This window comes from Myxine glutinosa, chromosome 8, assembly GCF_964187855.1.
Source record: "Myxine glutinosa chromosome 8, kmMyxGlut1.1, whole genome shotgun sequence".
NCBI classification, from domain to species: domain Eukaryota; kingdom Metazoa; phylum Chordata; class Myxini; order Myxiniformes; family Myxinidae; genus Myxine; species Myxine glutinosa.
Window position 1 is genome coordinate 166,511,203 of NC_136268.1, and position 20,773 is coordinate 166,531,975.

At 50.3% G+C, this 20,773-nt stretch overlaps 1 protein-coding gene across 1 annotated transcript in view; it reads right to left on the reverse strand.

Annotated features, from left to right (window-relative positions):
* The window catches only part of LOC144893353 (ankyrin-2-like), a 144,800-nt gene extending 140,333 nt beyond the window's left edge, over window positions 1-4,467 (reverse strand). Inside the window, exon 1 of the mRNA XM_078783910.1 lies at window positions 4,373-4,467. The gene's annotated coding sequence lies outside the window, so the exon portion shown is untranslated. The remainder of the gene's footprint in view (window positions 1-4,372) is intronic.
* Window positions 4,468-20,773: the final 16,306 nt, after the last annotated feature.

Genomic DNA, 20,773 nt, shown 5'->3' on the forward strand with positions numbered 1-20,773 from the left:
TTACCAAAAACAGCCTCTGCTAAAGACATGTTGTCTTCTACACAGATACGATCAGGCAGTCGTTGGTCAGTCAGGCAGTCGTTTTTTTTTTTTTTGGCAAGGAACGGGCACCCACGTACGGGCAATGCCCTAGTGTTTGCTGAGCACTCCAACGTCTTTGTTGCTCAGCATGCCGTGCGAGTCTGTGTTGGCGTTCATCGACGGTCTCGTTCTCGCACCTCATCGTTGTTGCAGCAGCATCCTGTGCGAGTCTGTGTTCACGTTCGTCGAGGGTCTCGTTCTCCCTCCTCATCGTTGTTGCAGCAGCATCCTGTGCGAGTCTGTGTTCACGTTCGTCGAGGGTCTCGTTCTCCCTCCTCATCGTTGTTGCAGCAGCATCCTGTGCGAGTCTGTGTTCACGTTCGTCGAGGGTCTCGTTCTCCCTCCTCATCGTTGTTGCAGCAGCATCCTGTGCGAGTCTGTGTTCACGTTCGTCGAGGGTCTCGTTCTCCCTCCTCATCGTTGTTGCAGCAGCATCCTGTGCGAGTCTGTGTTCACGTTCGTCGAGGGTCTCGTTCTCCCTCCTCATCGTTGTTGCAGCAGCATCCTGTGCGAGTCTGTGTTCACGTTCGTCGAGGGTCTCGTTCTCCCTCCTCATCGTTGTTGCAGCAGCATCCTGTGCGAGTCTGTGTTCACGTTCCTCAACTGTCTCGTTCTCCTGTCTCATTCGTTTTCTTGCTGCAACCTGTTCAAGTCTGCATTGACGTTCGTCGACGGACTCGTTCTCCCGTCTCATTCGTTTTCTGGCTGCATCCTGTTCAAGTCTGCATTGACGTTCGACGACGGACTCGTTCGCCCTTCTCATTCGTTTTCTTGCTGCATCCTGTTCAGGTCTGCGTTCTTCATCCATTTTGGAAATGGAAGTTTCCACGCACCGCATGAATTGTCACGATCCTCAATAGGAAGTGTCTCATAATTATCAAATGACAAATGGCAAGTAAATTACATTGTGAAAATTTAATATTTCAAATAGACCTATTTAAAGTGTATGCGCAAATAACTAATAAATAAAAAAACGAAGAAATATGTCTCGGTAATTTCCTGAACTCGGTAATTTCTCGGTAATTTTACTTCCGGCTAAAAATGTTGAATGAAATAAAAACGAAGAAATATATGTCGTTTTGTGACGACTGTCAGCAAAGGTAAACGGTGAATTCACTCGGTTTATTCGGTTCGGCTCGGTTTAAAGAAAAAGCGATAATGTCGAAATGTTGACGTCTGTGTCATGTTGGGCGGTGTATGATACTTGTTGGCTGTTGGGCGGTGATATGGTGTATTTTTAAAAATATATCTCTGCGTTTTCCCGCGTTGCTGACACCGAGTCTAAAACCATGATGGTGAGTTATATTGGAGATAAAGGCGTGAAAGAGACTCAATGGCCTTGAAGTTACAGGCATTTGAGAATTCATTTCGTTCTATAACGGCAACTTTCATCGGATTTTCTTCTCGTTTTTTTTCAACCGAGTCTAAAACTATGTTAGCGACTGTGAAAAATGAAATGATATATCGAATTTAAAATAGATATCGACACATTGCCGTCGGTGTCATGTTGGGCGGTGTATGATACACCATGACGCGATTTTAAAAAATATATCTCTGCATTTTCCCGCGTGTGTGGAATGTTTGTGGAAAATTAAAGATTTCAAATAAACCTATTTAAAGTGTATGCGCACATAACTAATAAAAAAAACGAAGAAATATCTCTCGGTAATTTCCTGAAACATATTTTACTTCCGGCTAATATGCTGAATGAAATAAAAACGAAGAAATATATGTCGGCATCATTGTTGACGTTTTTGTGACGACTATCATCAAACGAAATAGTAATATATCATAACGGAAAAGCAAAAGCGAATTTTTAATATATATCGACACATTGCCGGCGGTGTCATGTTGGGCGGTGTATGATACACCATGACGCGATTTTAAAAAATATATCTCTGCATTTTCCCGCGTGTGTGGATTGTTCTCAATTATTGCTGACACCGAGTCTAAAAGTAAAACCATCGATAAAAATGAAATCATATGGTGAGTTAGATTGGAGATAAAGGCGTGAGAGAGACTCAATGGCCTTGAAGTTACAGGCCTTTGAGAATTCATTTCGTTCTATAAACGGCAACTTTCATCGGATTTTCTTCCCGTTTTTTTTCAACCGAGTCTAAAACTATGTTAGCGACTGTGAAAAATGAAATGATTTATCGAATTTGATTTGAAATAAAACTGGGGGAGAGCAAGACACCACGGGCCTACAAAACAGGACTCAAAGCTATGCGAGTTAATAAAATGGTGGATATTTGTTTATAGCCACTCCCAGAATGGGTGGAGCTATGGGTGGAGCTACTCTGCAAACCGAGTAAGCCACACCCCGGACAGACACCCAACAGATAGACAGACAGACAGACAGAATCATCTACGGCTATTATAATATAGATATATATATATATATATATATAGATATATATATATGTATATATATATATGTATATATATATATATATATATATATATATATATATATATATATATATGTATATATATATATATATATATATATTGTTACGGTCCGCGGTTAAGGATGTTGTTTGCCGAGCGGAGGCGCCGCGGCCGAACAGTTTTTCCCCGACTAAACCCGATTCACCCAGACGTTAGCCGTATCGCGCCACAGCTATTCAATGTGGGAAAACTCTAAAGCGACCGAATGCAAAGAGGAAGAAGAAGACATACAGAAGAGTAACGGGGTTTATTATTTACACACACACAAGCAAAAAAAGAGCAGTCACGGTTATTTACAGGGGACATGAAAAAGCAGGTGACACAGTGCAAATTACAAGCTTATATAGACTTAATTGACTACCCAGGACAGAACGAACAGAACAAACTCACGTACACGAATGGGGAACGTGCAGGCAGGAATGGCTGGAAAGGAGAGGAAGGTCCGGAGCTGGCAGCACGATCGGCGCGTTCGGCAGCCGCCGTCCCTTCGCGGCCCTGCTCAAAACCGCCGTCCAGGCCCCAAACGGCTGTCGAGTTTTGTTGCTGCTGTGGACTCTGCCGCTGGCGAGCAAGGTGACGAATAGCAGGCTTTTGCGCTTCCCTGGATGATTTCTGCTTTTGGACCTCACAACTCAGCTCTTGTCATAGCTCATCTCTCTTCTCAGCTAATCTCCTTTGCACCTCACCACGCAGCTCAGCTCAGCCTTGGACCTTTTTGCAACTCTCTCCTGGTCACCCTTGCGCGCGCGCTTTTATCACGCCTCCGGCGATTAAGCCGCCGGCCTTCAGGACACGCCCATCGGTGTGCTCACCTCGGCCATGGTTGGTCGCGCGACCCTCTGGCTCTGCCCTTGATGATGACGGGCGGGCACGCCTTTATTCCCCGACCCTGCCTCGTGACCAATGGCGGCTTTGGAGGGGATGTAATTGCCAAATTGAGGCTTGGCCATTACAAAAGGGGAAATGGAGGTTTTTGGGAATGGGAATGAAGGGAATCTATCTCTTTCACTTGGTGCAATGGAGTGTCATGTTACTGGAAGACAAGGCCTTACTCTAAAACACATAATAAAGATATAAGCTACTGAACAAGGGTTTTATCGTGTCCTTCAATGTGGTGTTTCATGGAATTAACTACCGGGACGCCCTTTTTACCTTTACACAACTCTGGAGGCAGGAGGGGCCAGAATCCAACAATGTTACACAGCAATTTCCAATACAATACACACAATCCAAAAAATACAATCCTCATATCCGCAACACTGCACCCTCCTCCTCTTAGGCACGTCCCGGGCCTATAACTTTAATTTAGTGTGACACGTAGGTGTAGTTCCCTCTAATTTTAACCTGACCCTGAGTGCGACAGTTTTAAAACATAGATAAATGTGTCCCGCTGCTCCATTGCACCCTGCCTAACAGACTCACGCCCACAGTTAACCGAATTGCGGAATGGTCTTCAAACTACACACTGACGGTGGGGAGCATTATTTACAATTGACGCTACTTTATTTACAAAACTCAACCCAGGACCTGTGATTGTTCTTTCTGGGGGGGAGACAGTCTGCTCTGCATCGACACGCCATGAAAGCACCCAAAAACGCACCAATACACCCTCAAGCACCAATCGGTGCCCAGTCATCAGTGTTCAATGAATAAAAATAAAAACAACAACCCCTAACCCTGCAGGTGGTCTCTTGCTCTTCGGCTCCCTCTGCTGGCTATTTGCTTTCATCCAGATGTTGTCATTTTCTTTTGCTGGTGGCCTATTTGTATTAAAACTTGCACCCAACGTGTCCATTTTTATTTATTTATGGCCCACAGGGGCCGACTATGTATGGTTCACCTGTGGGGCATCGGTGCCCTGTGGCCAAGGTCCGCCATCAAGATTTCGGGCCTTCATGGCCGGTTCCAGCAGAGGGGCCATGCCCCAACCCATGGGGTCTATAAGTGGTGCGCGGCCACAGACATGTGGTCCATAATGTGGTGCATCGATGCAGACAGCTGGTTCTGGGAGTTCTGGGCGCACAATGGCCGACTCACGCACGCTCCCCTCGGCGCCCAGTGGCGCTCAGGTCATGTGGGAAACAAAAGGGGGGAAGACAGATGAGCGAGGGGTAAGATCACAAGGGTACACATCAACAAAGGCAATGCAAGGCGAAATGCGTACGGAGAGCGAAGTGAGAAAGCTCGTCCCTACCGTACGTCACCCCCCCGTCACCTACACTACCCTTGCCCGTACCCCATATTTACAAAAATCTACACATTTACCAATCCGTCGCTATCGTCACGTCTTCCCATATTTCCCTTATACCAAATTCGTCTCCACAATCCCTCTATCCAAAATTTGCCATCACCCAATTCGTCATCAATCCTCATAAGGAGGAAGAGATGGAACATCAAGCACAATGTCACACCCACGTCATGATGCGTCTCACAATCCAAAACATTTGCATCATAAAATAATTAAACCAACCTGGCATGGTGTGGAGGTACCTGTCACCTCAGGTGAGTGGATGTAGATGGTGCAAGGAGATTTTCATCCTAGCTATCCTCTAAATGACTTTAACACACTTTTACACTACCCGGGGTCTTTCCCTGCCAAACCATTGGCAATCTTACTCTATGTGGTTTTGAAAACAAAATTCCCATTGCCCAAACTGTGGTGCTTCTCAATTTGGGGTCTCACTCCCCCGATTCATCTCCCGGTGCCCTTGCACAATTTCTGGGCTGAGACGTGTAGCTCTCCCAGCAGGTCTACCCACCTGCACACCTCCACCACTGCAGTTGCCACCCGAGCTTACCTAGCTCCTCACCCTAACCTAACTAACTGGGGAAGGCCCCTCCTGGCTCTGTCACCCCTCGGTGCCCTCTGGCACTGGGCTACCCGGGTCCGTCCTCCGGATCCTCGGGCCCCATCCACAACAACTACCGGCTCCCAGAGCCCACCTGCGGCCTCACCTGGCCGACATCCTCACAGTGGTGGAGTGCCCAAACCAACTACACACACTAACAGGCTACACGCCCAGCCATTTCCACAACACTAATGCATCCATCCAAATACCATTCTCTCACCTGCACCACAGATGCCAATATCCAACCACAATTTACCTATACCCTCTACCTAACACTTACACTACCCGCCCCGGGTATTCGTGATGGGGGTCCACTCTTCCCCCATTCACACCTTCGCACCATCCACTCCACTCCATAGTTTCCACCATACTCACTCCACGACCATCCATTCCAATACTCCAGATATTCCACACTACCATTTATTCCACACAACCATTCTCCATCCACCTGTTCTTCATACCTGTTGTTGCACACCTGTGCACTCACACCTGGTGCCACCTGCACCCTCCTCCTCTTCCTGGACCAGTTGGTCAACACAACACACATCACCATTACTCACTCAAACACTGCTCCATACACCTGTTCAGTTGCACACCTGTGCAATCACACCTTTTAACCATACACACGGCATCATCTAATCTACCTGTTGCCCTGCTAACTTAGTGCTCCCCGTCTTCCCTTTAAACTAAGCACATACCACGTCATTATCATCCACTCTAATCTACCTGCGTCCCCACTACCGGTATCATTGTCACTACCTAATCTTACCGTTACCTAAGGTAATCTTCTAGGTCCCTACACATTATCCAAACCCTCCCGGGCTAGTTTTCACTGCCATAAACCCCATAAACTAGTGCTCCTTTGCCCCCGCTGTGAGGGATGGTGGATTGGCCATCCCATCACATGGGGCATCTCCCACTACCATCCCCCCCAGTCCTCTGACGCTACGAGCCCCTGTCGCAAGAGGTACTGGGTCCTGCCTCGGCATCTAGAGCCGAGGCGATCCATGAGGGCGCCTGCTCGCCGGCATAAGGTCTTATCTGGTCGGCATGGACGATCCGAGGGGGGGCCCGTGGGCCCATTTTGATCTTAACGACCACGTCACAGACTTGCGACAGGACGACTCCCGGGCCTTGCCAGGGGGAGGTGAGTTTTGAGCACCTACCCTTCCGCCTCCGGGGATTAAAGAACCAAATCTTCATCCCCGGAGCGTATTGACTCCCCTGGCTCCGGTCGTCGTACCTGCGCTTCATCTTGGCCCCCGCCAGATGGAGCTGGCGGCGGGCGAAGGCATGGACGCGCTCCATGCCTTCCTCCAGGTGACGTGCGTAACCCTCCCTCGGCGGTGTATCCGTGGTGTCTGGCACGGGACCGCATAGCAAGTCGGCGGGAGCCCGTAACTCCCGCCCATACATAAGCAACGCTGGACTGCATGCGGTGGCCCCGTGCTGGCTAGTTCGGTAGGCATCAACAGGTACGGGAGATGTTCGTCCCAGTCATCCTGACGGGTGGTGGTGAACAATGCCAGTTGTTGGATCAATGTTCTGTTGAATCTTTCCACCATCCCGTCAGATTGTGGCCGCAAGGGCATGGTTCTGGTCTTTCGAATTGACAGGAGTCTGCACACATCTTTTAATAATTGACTCTCAAAATTCCGTCCCTGATCGGTGTGCAGCTCCTGTGGAATCCCATGCCGACATACAAATCCTTCTACGAAGGCCTGCGCCACAACCCCGGCTTCTTGGTTGGGGAGGGCGTAGGCCTCCGGCCACTTGGTGAAATAGTCCATTACAACGAGGATATACTTATTACCTTGGCAGGTGCGGGGCAGCGGTCCTAGAATATCCATAGCCACCCGCTCAAGGGGGGCCCCCACCTGATGTAATTGAAGGGGGGCCCTCATCCTCCGTGCTGGTCCCTTTTTGGCAGAACAGGCGTCGCATCTCCGACACCAGTCCTGTATGTCGCGCCCCATATTCACCCAATATAACCTCCGGCGGACCCGAGATATTGTCTTTGTCCTGCCCAAATGGCCGCCGGAGCGGGTACCATGCACCTGTTGCAATATGACGTTCTTAAATTTGTCAGGGACTATCACCAGCCAGGAAGTTCTATCAGAGGGAACCTCCACCCACTTGCGATACAAGATGTTGCCTTTCAACTCCAGGGTCTGCCACTGAGCCCAATACGCCTTTGTTTGCGCCCCGAGGGGGGTGACCTCTTCCCCCTTTGGTCTTTGCCCCAATTTGACCCAATTGAACACCGGCCCCAGGACAGGATCCTCCTGCTGGGCCGTGCTCCAAGCCAAATCTCCAAATTCCTCGTCCGCGGTTAGTGGCAAAATTGGCCCTCTCACCCGGGTTTCCCGGACGACGAGAATCGGGGCAGAATCGCCCAATTGCTCCCTCTCCTCGTGTCTCGCACAAAATTTGCAGTTTTCCCCCAGACAAGGACGCCGAGAGAGTGCGTCCGCATTACCATGGGCCTTCCCGGCCCTATGGGTCACATTGAAATCGTACTGCTGCAACTTTTCCAACCACCTTGCAATTTGGCCCTCCGGTTCCTTGAACCGAAGGAGCCATTGCAGGGAGGAATGGTCAGTTCGAACCGAAAATTTCCGCCCGTACAGGTACGGGTGGAAATGGTTCATGGCAGCCAGCATAGCCAATAACTCTTTGCGAGTGACACAATAATTTCGCTCGGGCCTACTTAAGGCCCGACTATAGTAACCAATCACTCTCTCCACGCCCTCCTGTGTCTGAGACAAAACTGCGCCCAATCCTTCCTGGCTCGCATCCGTGTCCAGGGTAAATGCCCCGTTGCTAGTGGGGTAAGCTAGAAGGGGTGCGGATGTTAGACACCCCTTCAATTTTTGGAAGGCCTCGTGGCACTCCCGCGTCCAATTAAATCGCGTCCCCTTCTCCGTAAGCCGGTGGAGGGGACGGGCCAACTCCGCAAATTTCGCCACAAAGCGCCGGTAGTAGGAGCAGAGTCTTAAAAATCCCCGCACCTCTTTGATGGTACGTGGTGCGGGCTACTCCTCTACCGCTTTAATTTTGTCTGGGTCCGTTTTTACCACCTCACAGCCGATCACATGACCTAGATAGGCCACCTCTCTTGCAAACAAAGTGCACTTACTCGGGTTCAGCTTTAACCCTGCCTGTCTGAGGCACCCGAACACCTGGTCCAAATTAGCTAACGCCTGGGGGAAGGTCTTGGCATGTACCAGGACGTCATCCAGGTATACCAGGCATGATTGCCATGGCATGCCGCCTAGCACATGCTCCATTAATCTCTCAAAGGTGGCGGGGGCGTTACACAAACCAAACAGCATCACAGTGAACTGATACAGCCCCTTACCTGTGGAAAATGCCGTTTTCTCCTTCCCTGTCCGATCCATCTCCACCTGCCAATACCCACTCTTGAGGTCCAAAGTTGTGAACCAATTTGAGCCCGCAACGGCATCGAGGGTGTCATCAATCCTTGGCAGGGGATATGAGTCCTTGAGTGTCACGTTGTTTAGCTGGCGATAGTCCACGCAGAACCGCGTGGTCCCATCTTTCTTTTTGACCAGCACAACAGGTGACATCCAAGGACTTCCCGAGGGCTCGATCACGCCTGCGTCGAGCATCTTTTCAACCTGCTCGTCAGCTTCCGCCCTCTTGCTCCAAGGGAGCCGTCGGGCGGCCTGACGAATAGGCCGGGCCTCACCGGTGTGGATCTGATGTTTCACCAGGCCCGTACGTCCAATATCCTCGGTGGACAAGGAGAAGAGGTCCAAATGGGACCCAACCAGTTTGTGTAAGGCCTCCCTCTGGGTACCTCCCAACTCTATGCTACTCCGATTTACCATTTCGCAAATGGGATCGGGCCAATTCCTAGAACTTATTGAAGGCTCCCCCTGGGGCCGGCTCGGCTGGATGTTCTCGCTCACTGACGCGACTTCTCTAACTGGGGTGCAGCCAGCTATCTTCGTGCCCTTTACTATAGTGCGTGGTTCTGCGCTAATATTAATTACTCGGACGGCCACTACCGGCCCGTCCGTTTTTACAAGGGTGCGGCCCACGATTAAACCAGGTATGGATCGCGCTGCCGCCGGTTCGACCAGGCCGCAGGATTCCTGCCATGTCGGGCGGGCTGACCATCGGGCCGGCACTATGGCCTCGGCCCCCGGAGGGATGGTCACGGCCTCAGGAGCCTCCAGCTCCACCCTCTCAGCCGTGCTCACCCCCTCCAATGGTAGCTCTTCCACCCCCCATTGCAGGATCCCCCGGCCCAAGTCGATTTTACAACCGCCGGCAGTCAACAAATCCAACCCTATTAAGCACGGGTCGCACACCTCCGCCAGCCAAACCTCTATCTCTTGCTTTACCGATCCCAACTTGAGGGTCACAAAACCACGCCCTATGATCGGAGCCGTTGACCCGGTAGCCAGCTGCAAGCTATGATTTTCCAGACGCTGGATTTTACCCCAGCCATCTGCACTCGAATTAAGGACCACGGGGCTGATGATCGTGGCGCTGGCTCCCGTGTCCACCACGGCGTCTACCCCCACGCCGGCAATTTTGCACCGAATTGTCAAACTACCCGTTCCAATTTGGCCACAACGAATGACCTGTCGCGTCAACGAGGGCTTCTCTCCATCCCCTACTGCCGAACACCGCCCTGCATGCCCGGCACGTTCTAGTTTCCCGGGCCCTGGCGGGGGGGGGGGGGGGGTGTCTGTGGTCGGCTAGGTCGATCGATACTGGGCGGAGTTGAGGGCATCGGCTGACGGGGAACGTCCCGGCGCGGAGCTCGACACTCCCACGCACGGTGACCCAGCCGAGCACAATTATAGCACCTCACCTGGTAAGGTGCTTGCCTCCGGTATTCCAAATTCCCCCCCCTGTATGTCCGAATTGGGGTACTCTGTCGGGGACTACCGGGGGCCACCACTGGAGCCGCCTGCCATGGTCCAGGTCCCGCTAGACGCCGATCCACCAGCCTCCGAACCATGCTCTCCAGGTCAGGCCCCCCGTCGGGGGCGGGCCCCCTTGGGGGGCCGCCCCCCATCACGGGCCCCACCTGACGCACCGCCACTGCGTGGCGCTCGCCTCCCCGGGCCAGGGGCCTCGCTGCTTCCCAACGGGCTGCAGCGTCGGCCGCCTGACTCATGGTCTGCGGGCGCCACATGGCGAGCTGTTGTCGGAGCTCCAGATCCGGAAGGGCCTGAATAAAGTGATCCAGCGCCAGGCTTTCCTGGGAACTCGCTGCCATGTCCGCGTGTGCAATCCCGACCGTGCGGCGAATATCGTGAGCAAGTTCCCCGATGGTCTCCTGGGGCTTGCGTTTACGCTGCGCAAGTTGAGCTTTAACAAGCTCGCTTTGCTGCTCAATACCGAAACGGTTAATTAAAGCCGCACGGAGAGCTGGCAGGGTGAGAGCACCCGGTGGTAAAGCTGTCAGCACCTCCGCCGCCGCACCGCGCAGTGCCCCTACCAGGTGTACTCCACCTTCGTCCGGATTCCAACCGTTGCCTTTACACACGTACTCAAACTGCGCCAGGTACGCCCTCAAATCACTCTTGCCGTCATACGGCACGAGTGGGACCTTGTGGGCGCCCGAAGGTCGGACGCCGCGCGTCACTCCCTGCGGGATCAACGCGGGACCAAACCGCTCGGGCTCCCACAGTACGCTATTCCCGGGGGGCTCCCGCGCGTCCCCCGTCCCTCCAAACACTACCCCTCGTGGTGTCGATGCCTGGGTCGCCCTTCCGCAACCCGCTACCCTCTCCATACCTGCACACCCTTGCTCACCAGCACCCCCCTCACTCCCCATAGCCAGGCCTCCTTGCACACCTCCTCTTTCCATACACTCCGGACCAGTCATACATCTCACCATTGGTCCCTCACGAACACCCGGGTCTACACCACCTCCCAAGCCGACTGAATCTCCCCTCACACCATATACATTTCCGCGTATATCGTCACTCACCTCGGTACCTCGTCGTCGCACCTCCTCTGCCACTTGCAAACTCTTTATTTGGTTAGTGAGAACATCATCATGATTTGAACACAGACCTTGCACATACTCCATCACTTCCTCCCTTATCTCCTTTTTAGTTTCCCTCCGTCTCTTCTTAATTTCACTCACCCCTTCTTCCACCTCCTCTAATTTTTCCTTTATCTCCTTCATCTCCCGGTGCGCCCCGTCTATCTCTTCCTCCAACGCCACTTTAACCGTTTCTAGGTGCGTCCTCACCTCTCTGTCCTTCGTCTCCATTACTTCTGTCACCTCTTCCAACCTCTTCGTCAACCCCTCATGTACCATCTGACATTCCTTCTGTGTCGCTATTAATTCGTTCTTAATGTCTTTTTGTGTCGCTTTTAACCCCCCGATTATTGCAGTGTTCTTTTCCACTTGGTCCACTAGTTCCTTTTGTCCCACTGTCAGCTGTTCTACTCCCCTCGTCAGACCCTCTATTCCCCCCTGTAACCTAGCCGTATTATTCCTCACCTCTTTCTCTATACGCTTTTCACCTCGCTTTACCTCCTCGCGTACCCCTGAGATCTCCTCACTTACACCTCGTCGTATCTCCTCTTTCATCTCCTCCCTCTCTTTTGTAGATGCCACCCTCATCTGTCCCAATTCATCCCTCTGAGCATCCAATTTGGTTTCTACCCCGATTTTCACCTCCTCTATCTGCTCTCCCATTTGTTTAATTTCTCGGGCGGATTGCTCCCCTATTTCCCGCAATTTGTTTTCCATCTCGTTTTCTAACCCCTCTAACCCATTTTTCACCCCCTCTAGCTGATTCTCCTGGGCAGCCATTCTATTTTCCACCCCCGTTAACCCATTCTTTACCTCTTTTATCCCATTGTCTAACCCCTCAAATTTCTTGTCTAAACCCTCAAATTTATTGTCCATGTCCCTGCTGGATTTTTCAGCCATTTTTTTCATATACCCCATCATCTGCGCCGCGAAGAGGTCCAATTTCCCCAGCGCTGCGGTCTCGGTTGTCGCAGCGCCGCCATTTTGTGCCTCCTCAACCTCGTGCGCGATGGCGCCATTTTGCGCGCCTGACACCTCCTCAACCACATTGCCAATGTTCTCCTCCTCTCTTTCCTCCACATACATTTCCCCGAGGTCCTGGGTCGATTCTACCCCATCTATCTCTCCCACCGACATCCCGTCGCCTTGACCAGCCATGGCGCTATTTCAAAATTCGGGTTTTGTAAAACAAAAGCAATTTCGGTACTTTGTAATTTTGAGCGCGTTAAACGCTTCAGGTCCGAATCCGACACTCCTGACACCAATTGTTACGGTCCGCGGTTAAGGATGTTGTTTGCCGAGCGGAGGCGCCGCGGCCGAACAGTTTTTCCCCAACTAAACCCGAATCACCCAGACGTTGGCCGTATCGCGCCACAGCTATTCAATGTGGGAAAACTCTAAAGCGACCGAATGCAAAGAGGAAGAAGAAGACGTACAGAAGAGTAACGGGGTTTATTATTTACACACACACAAGCAAAAAAAGAGCAGTCACGGTTATTTACAGGGGACATGAAAAAGCAGGTGACACAGTGCAAATTACTAGCTTATACAGACTTAATTGACTATCCAGGACAGAACGAACAGAACAAACTCACGTACACGAATGGGGAACTTGCAGGCAGGAATGGCTGGAAAGGAGAGGAAGGTCCAGAGCTGGCAGCACGATCGGCGCGTTCGGCAGCCGCCGTCCCTTCGCGGCCCTGCTCAAAACCGCTGTCCAGGCCCCAAACGGCTGTCGAGTTTTGTTGCTGCTGTGGACGCTGCCGCTGGCGAGCAAGGTGACGAATAGCAGGCTTTTGCGCTTCCCTGGATGATCTCTGCTTTTGGACCTCACAACTCAGCTCTTGTCATAGCTCATCTCTCTTCTCAGCTAATCTCCTTTGCACCTCACCACGCAGCTCAGCTCAGCCTTGGACCTTTTTGCAACTCTCTCCTGGTCACCCTTGCGTGCGCGCTTTTATCACGCCTCCGGCGATTAAGCCGCCGGCCTTCAGGACACGCCCATCGGTGTGCTCACCTCGGCCATGGTTGGTCGCGCGACCCTCTGGCTCCGCCCTTGATGACGACGGGCGGGCACGTCTTTCTTCCCCGACCCTGCCTCGTGGCCAATGGCGGCTTTGGAGGGGATGTAATTGCCAAATTGAGGCTTGGCCATTACGAAAGGGTCGAATGGAGGTTTTTGGGAATGGGAATGAAGGGAATCTATCTCTTTCACTTGGTGCAATGGAGTGTCATGTTACTGGAAGACAAGGCCTTACTCTAAAACACATAATAAAGATATAAGCTACTGAACAAGGGTTTTATCGTGTCCTTCAATGTGGTGTTTCATGGAATTAACTACCGGGACGCCCTTTTTTACCTTTACACAACTCTGGAGGCAGGAGGGGCCATAATCAACAATGTTACACAGCAATTTCCAATACAATACACACAATCAAAAACATACAATCCTCATATCCGCAACAATATATATATATATATATATATATATATATATATATATATATATATATACACACTGAAACGCAAAATAAACTTACCACCTTTGAAACCTTTAAATATCAACAATAACACTGCGTGTAGTAAATGTGTGAACTTATTTGTGGACAATAGTGTCTTCACTGTCAGACAAAACGGTCACAGATGGTCACTTGAACCTTCAATGGTCACTTCATAGCACAGCTGTTGAACAGCCGTTTTGACTGTCAGCGATTAACCAAGGGGTACGGGATGATTTTAATGAGCTGCACGTGATGTCTTGATATTGGCTTGAAAAAGGCCAGTGCAAAATGGGCATTTCAATCAACATGCCACGATTGTCAAGGGATCAACGGCAGCGTGCCCTGGGCATGCTGCAAGGCGGACTGAGCTTCCGTGAGGTGGCACGTCGCCTTGGCTGTTCACACCAGACGATATCGGCCCTGGTGGACAGAGACACCCTCCACAACTCTGTAGATGACAGACCTCGATCAGGGAGGCCAAGAGTCACCACTGCAAGGCAGGACAGGCAGATGGTCCGAAGTCACCTGCGGGATCGATTCCGTCCAGCATCCCGCACTGCGGCAGAAACTCTACCACTTGTTTGAAATGTAATAAAATTGTAACAATTCAAAATAAAACAAACCAACAATTGCTAATTGAAACATTGGCATTTTATTGATGACATGTCAAGTTTTTGACCAAGATACATCATCTCATCAGTTTGTTCTACAGTACAGAACAGCACAGGGTGCAATGTCGGTCCCCTTTCAATAGCGTGTGTGGCCACCATTGTTTTGGATACAGGCAGTGCATTGTCGGCATATACTGCCTACCAGTCTTTGGATGGATTGCTGCTGGATTCTGTCCCACTCAGTCCTCAATGTCTGAAGCAGCTCTGCCCGTGTCCTGGCCCTGCCAACTACGCGTCTCCCAAGCTCATCCCACAGGTGCTCTATGGGATTCAGGTCAGGGGAGAGCGCAGGCCACTGCATGGTGTTGATGTTCTCGCCTTGGAGAAATGCAGTGGTAAAGCGAGCAGCATGGGGACGAGCGTTGTCATGCTGAAAGGTTCTCAGTTCTGGGTGGTCTAGCAGGAATGGCAGCAGATGAGGTCGCAGGATGTTATCCACATACCGCTGGGCGTTAAGATTCCCATCCACAACCACCAGCCTTATGCCACCTTACGCCTCTTTGTGCTGCCTTTGGTTTTTTTGGTGCGAATTGACACGAGGCGGGCCTGGCTGGTCGAGTCGGGACCGAATAAGGGCGGCGAAGAAGCTGACGGTAAGCGCAAGCCGCCAATCAGGGCTCAAGGGGAGTGGCTGCGGCAGTGCGTCACAGGGCGTGGTTGGAACGTTTGAGAGGGCTCAGGGCGTGTCCATATAACCCTTCGCGCGAAGCCCCCACCAGGCAGTTCAGCGAGTTGAATGCGGTGAGTTCGGTGAGTTATAATAATAATAATAATAATAATTCATTTATTTTGTATAGCGCTTTTCAAGAAGCCCAAAGGCGCTTTGACAGAGTGGAAAACATAATGCATAACAATACATGAAAACAACAATTGCAAAAAGACAAGAATCAATAGGGAAATATTTAAAGCAAAAGGAGGGAGAAGGAGAAGAGATAGTCAGGGGTTAAATGCTGTAGGTTGAATGTTGAATGCAGTGTTGAACAGGTGGGTCTTTAGTGATGTTTTGAATGTGGTGAGTGAGGAGGAGTCTCTGATGGTGTGAGGTAGTGAGTTCCAGAGGGTGGGAGCAGCGATGGAGAAGGCCCTGTCCCCCCAGGATCTGAATTTGGTCCGGATGGAGGGGTCAGGAGGTTGGTACCAGCAGAGCAGAGGTTGCGGGTGGGAGTGTGTCTGGAGAGGAGGTCAGCCAGGTAGGATGGGGCCAGGTTATGGAGGGCTTTGTATGTCAAGAGGAGCTATTGGAGGAGGAGTTATGAGCTATTGGAGAGGCGCGTATTGATGAGAGTTACCAGATCGGAGAAAGACGCGCGTGAACCAAGTATAAGCGCTCGTATTAAGTGACGCTCGGTTGGGCTTGAGGCTGAGCCTCTATTACATTGGGTTACGTGAGTGATAGCGCGCTGGTAACTCAACGCGCTGTGGAAAGCCGCCGAGATGCGTACATTCCTTCCCGCCTTCCTGCCTGATCTGCTGCCTTTTGTTCGAGAGACGCGCTGCGAGGATCCTTTCCACCACCTGCTTGCCATCTTCGCGGGGCGTGCTGGGACAGTGGAGAGCACGCCGGGCCGCCGTTCCTGGACGACCAAGGCAGCGCGTGGACACCATTCTACCTGCAATTCCCCTGTGTGAGTGTGATCGGGCCCGTGTCTGGGGATAAGTATAAGACTGATTAAGTTCTGCTCTGTGTCTGCTTTCTACCGACTTGTACATAAGTGTAAATAATAATTAAATTGTGTTATTCCTTTTACTCGACCGTCTCGTCCTTTCCATCATTGACTAAGCGTGGTACGAATAGAACCGCTCGAATCGGGTTCCAATACTGAAAACTGCACGGACCATGTGGTATGCAATCCGCTCGGTGTACTCAAATTACACATGGCTCGTGCGAGGCTTGGTTCCCCGCTTCCGTGGCGGTGCAGGTATTTAGGTACGTGCGAGACTTGGTCCCAAAACCCTACCTTGCGTTTGCCCGGAAGAGACATTTCAAGTCTCGGTTACGCCGGCCCAGAAAGAACAAGGGGCTTAATCCCTCCTTGGTAAGGGTAGGAAGGGCGGCGGAAAACTGTAACAATTGGTGTCAGGAGTGGGATTGGACCTGGAGTGTGCTTCACGTACTCGAAAATTACGAGCGGACGAAATTTAGCATAAAAGCCAAATTTGTATTCGTACCATGGCTAGCCAAGACGGTCGAATGCCGGTGGGGGTAGATGATAGGGAAGAATTGATAACCCAGGACCCACAGGAAGAGCTGGTAGACGGAGGGAGAATTTATGAGGGGGCGGTAGTTGGCGAAGAAAATGGCGGCGCCTCGCACGTGGCGGCGAGAGCCGAGCCAGCGGTGCCAGCAGTTTCGGACCTGTACATACTCCTAACTCAATTGATGTGAGGCAGGAGCAGATGACCTTGAGCAAAAGAGAGGGTGAAGAGAACAGAGAGAGGGAGTGAAAGAGCGGAAGAACAGGATTTTAGGACCCGTGGGCTGATGCCGTCAGGTCCAGTTGCAGAATCAGAGTCAAGGGTTGACAGAAACTTTTCCACCTTGTCAGGAGGAAAGGACACAGAGTCCAGGAGCAGCTGGGTACGACTGGGTACGGTGGGTACAGAGAGGGATGGGTTTGGGACACAAGATTTAGAGGCAAACACAGAGTTGATGCATTCAGCTTTTTCATGTGCGGAGTCAGCTGTGTAGCCGTTTGAGGTAAGGGAGGGGATGGAGGGGGCACAAACACCAGAAACAGATTTGACCAGACGCCACCAGGATTTGGAAGAGGGAGACAGATAAGAGAGTTCGGTCTTGAGAATGGAGAGATATTGTTTCCTGGCTCTCCTGAGGGTGGACACACACTTGTTTCGGCCTTTGTGAAAGGAAAAGAGATTTCCTTCCGTTGGATTTGCCTTCCAAGAGGCAAAGGCAAGTTGTTTCAGGGCAACTGCCTCACCACAAGATTCAGTGTACCATGGACGGGAGGAAAGGAAAGACAACTGAAGATGAGATCGGATAAATATGTGCATGAGAGAGAGCAATTTACTTTGGAAGAAGTAAATGAGTGGGGGGAGTTTTGAATGGGAGGGGAATGGGGGGAGTTTAGGAGGGGAAGGGCAAGGGGGGAGTTTAGGAGGGGAGGGGCAAGGGAGGAGTTTAGGAGGGGAGGGGCAAGGGGGGAGATTTGGAGGGGAGGGGCAAGGGGGGAGATTTGGAGGGGAGGGGCAAGGGGGGAGATTTGGAGGGGAGGGGAAAGGGGGGAGTTTATGAGGGAAGGGGCAAGGGGGGAGATTTGGAGGGGATGGGCAAGTGTGGAGTTTAGAAAGTGGATGATTAATGAAAGATGAACATTTATAACAAATTGGGTTTGTTGTGATTTTCAAGTTAGCGATCCGTTTAAGAACGATGGAGGAGGGGTGGAATGAATGAGAATTTAGAGCATGTAGTGAGAAAGAATTATAAGAGATGGAATATTTTTTGGAAATGGAATGAGTTGAAGAGGAAATTGAAAGGAGCCTTTTAAATAGGAAGAAAAACAGCGTGTTGTAATATACGACTGAATAAAACATTCCAGGGGAAAGTTTAAACATATTTAAACAGAACCGTGAAGAACAATCTTATATTCACAAAAATACCAATGGGGAGAGGGAGCCTAGAGGGACGACCTCGAGTCACTTGAACAGGGCAAAAGGTGCAAGGCAAGGGGATAATGGGGGCGGGGCGAGAGCACACATGGGCAGAGGCAAAGCACATGATGGGACAAGGAAATAAAAGTTTTTTTTTGTTTTTTTAGGGGTGGGGGGGTGGGGGGGGTTACAACGTTAGACGAAGAGTATATATTCGGTGAAGTTTGGGGGAGAAGGGAAAATCAAAAAACCTAGCAAAACCAGCGAAGGAAGAAACAAACTTTGACGGGGGAAGCCTGAGGTTGCAAGGCCTCAGACATGCGGCAAACAGAAACGAATAATTTATGAAAGATAAACACCGAGAAACATCCAAGGGACACACGATAAGTTCACATGCCGAAAGATAAAATACAGTTTCGACAAAATACAATTGTGAACAGACTTAACTTTGAAAACGTGGAGACCGTGTGGAGCTTCGAAAATCCGTGACGTCGTCTCCAGATCTCGCGAGACCAACGCGACCATATATATATGTATATATGTTTATACGTACACACATATATATATATATATATATATATATATATATATATATATATATATATATAAATAAATATATATATATATACAGTGGAACCTCGACTTACGAGTGCCCCAACTTACGAGTTTTTCGAGATACGAGCCGTCACTCTGGCAGTTTATTGCTTTGAGATGCGAGCCGAGATCCGAGTTACGAGCTTTCGCCACCCGGTCACGTGGTTATCTTGCCGTGCACGTACAGTATCTCTGTCGTAGTATAGCGCTGCATTTTAGTTTTCGCATTTCGGTTATTTTGAGTTTACGCCGCCAGGTGGGCTCCGGTCACGTGATTATCTTGCCGTGCACGTACAGTATCTCTGTCGTAGTATAGCGCTGCATTTTAGTTTTCGCATTTCGGTTATTTTGAGTTTCCGCCGCCAGGTGGGCTCCGGTCACGTGGTTATCTTGACGTGCACGTACAGTATCTCTGTCGTATAGCGCTAATGATATATAACGCCGCCGATAATGATATGATAATTTATGATAATCTATGCAGCACGACGTGGTCCTCACGTCACACAAGGCGCCTTTGCCGGCGCAAAACGGCTCTCTCAGGGTCAAACTCGGTATCGTTTTGAGCGCACGGTTCAGACCTTCAAGAAAAAGTTTATTTTGTAAAAATCGAGCCACGCGTTCAAAAGATATGACCGGTTTTGTTCGCCGGCACGTCGGCGCTCGAGTCGAATCGAGTTAAAACGAACACTGCCGTTGTCGGGTCCGTCTGAGACAACCACCGGGCCTAGAACGCTGGGACCGGTCTCGTTGGATAGGCCTGGATCAGATCTCGAAACGCTGGAAGCTGCACCTCTCTGTGATAATCTTGTGGACCATGACAAGAGATCGTGCGACACGTGGTTATCATGCCGTGCAAGTACAGTATCTCTGCCGTCAACTTGTTCAGAGTGCCGGCGATAGCTCGCCTTCTCTTTGTGGAAAACACGGTGAGATCCTTAACATCCAACAACTAATGGGACGCAAACGGGGCGCCCAGTTTAGCGGTACACCCATTGATGAATCACCCTGCCTGTGATTCACCCATGACAGGTTATAGTTGGGTCGGGATTCAAACCCAGGCTGGACAGTTTAGACTTTAGAGTCAAGTGTGCGTACCTCCAGTCCAGGCCATCCTGCCAACTTGTATGCTGCATACAGGTGAAATATAAAGCGCGAGATATTTTTATATATACTGTATATTTAAAAAAAAATTGGTGTGGTTTTTGGCGGGCTGGAACGGATTAATAGCATTTCAATGCATTTCAATGGGGAAATTTGATTTGAGATACGAGCAATTTGAGTTACGAGCTCGGTCACGGAACGGATTAAACTCGTAAGTCAAGGTTCCACTGTATATATATATATATATATATATATATATATATATATATATATATATATATATGAATGATCGTTTTAAGGCCATTTTCCCCGCTAGAGCAGGGGTTAGCCTTGCGGGCCCCATGGCAATCATGGTTCCCTGTTTGAGGCAATGTTTTTATGGCTGGATGCCCTTCCTGACGCCAACCCTTGGTCACGCTCTTACGATGCGCAGGGATGCGGCGTACCTATTCTAAACCGGGATACACACCGGGATCATTAATCCCAGCAAGCTGGTACTCAATTTGCCGACCTTGGAAGGATGACAGGCTGAGTCAACCCCCCTGGCGTTAATTCAGCGATCGACCAGGATTCAAACCCAGGATCCTAGGATCCCAAGCCGGCACCCAAACCGCTATAGTCTAGTAGGAAGACTAGGTCCCCCTGCACCCCCCGGAGATATACTTCTAATCAGTGTTTCTAGATTGGAAAAAATGTGTAGAAAATGACTAGCTATGGCCCCAAGCTGAAACAATGTCCCACATACCATTTTTATGCAAATTACTGCTGCAAATTTTATGCAAAATTATGCAAATTTTATGCAAATTTTTGATGAGGAGTAGAGTTGAGGGGTCTTTGAGGGCTTCATCGAGGTGCTCTCGGTTGCAAGACTGGGTCATTCTG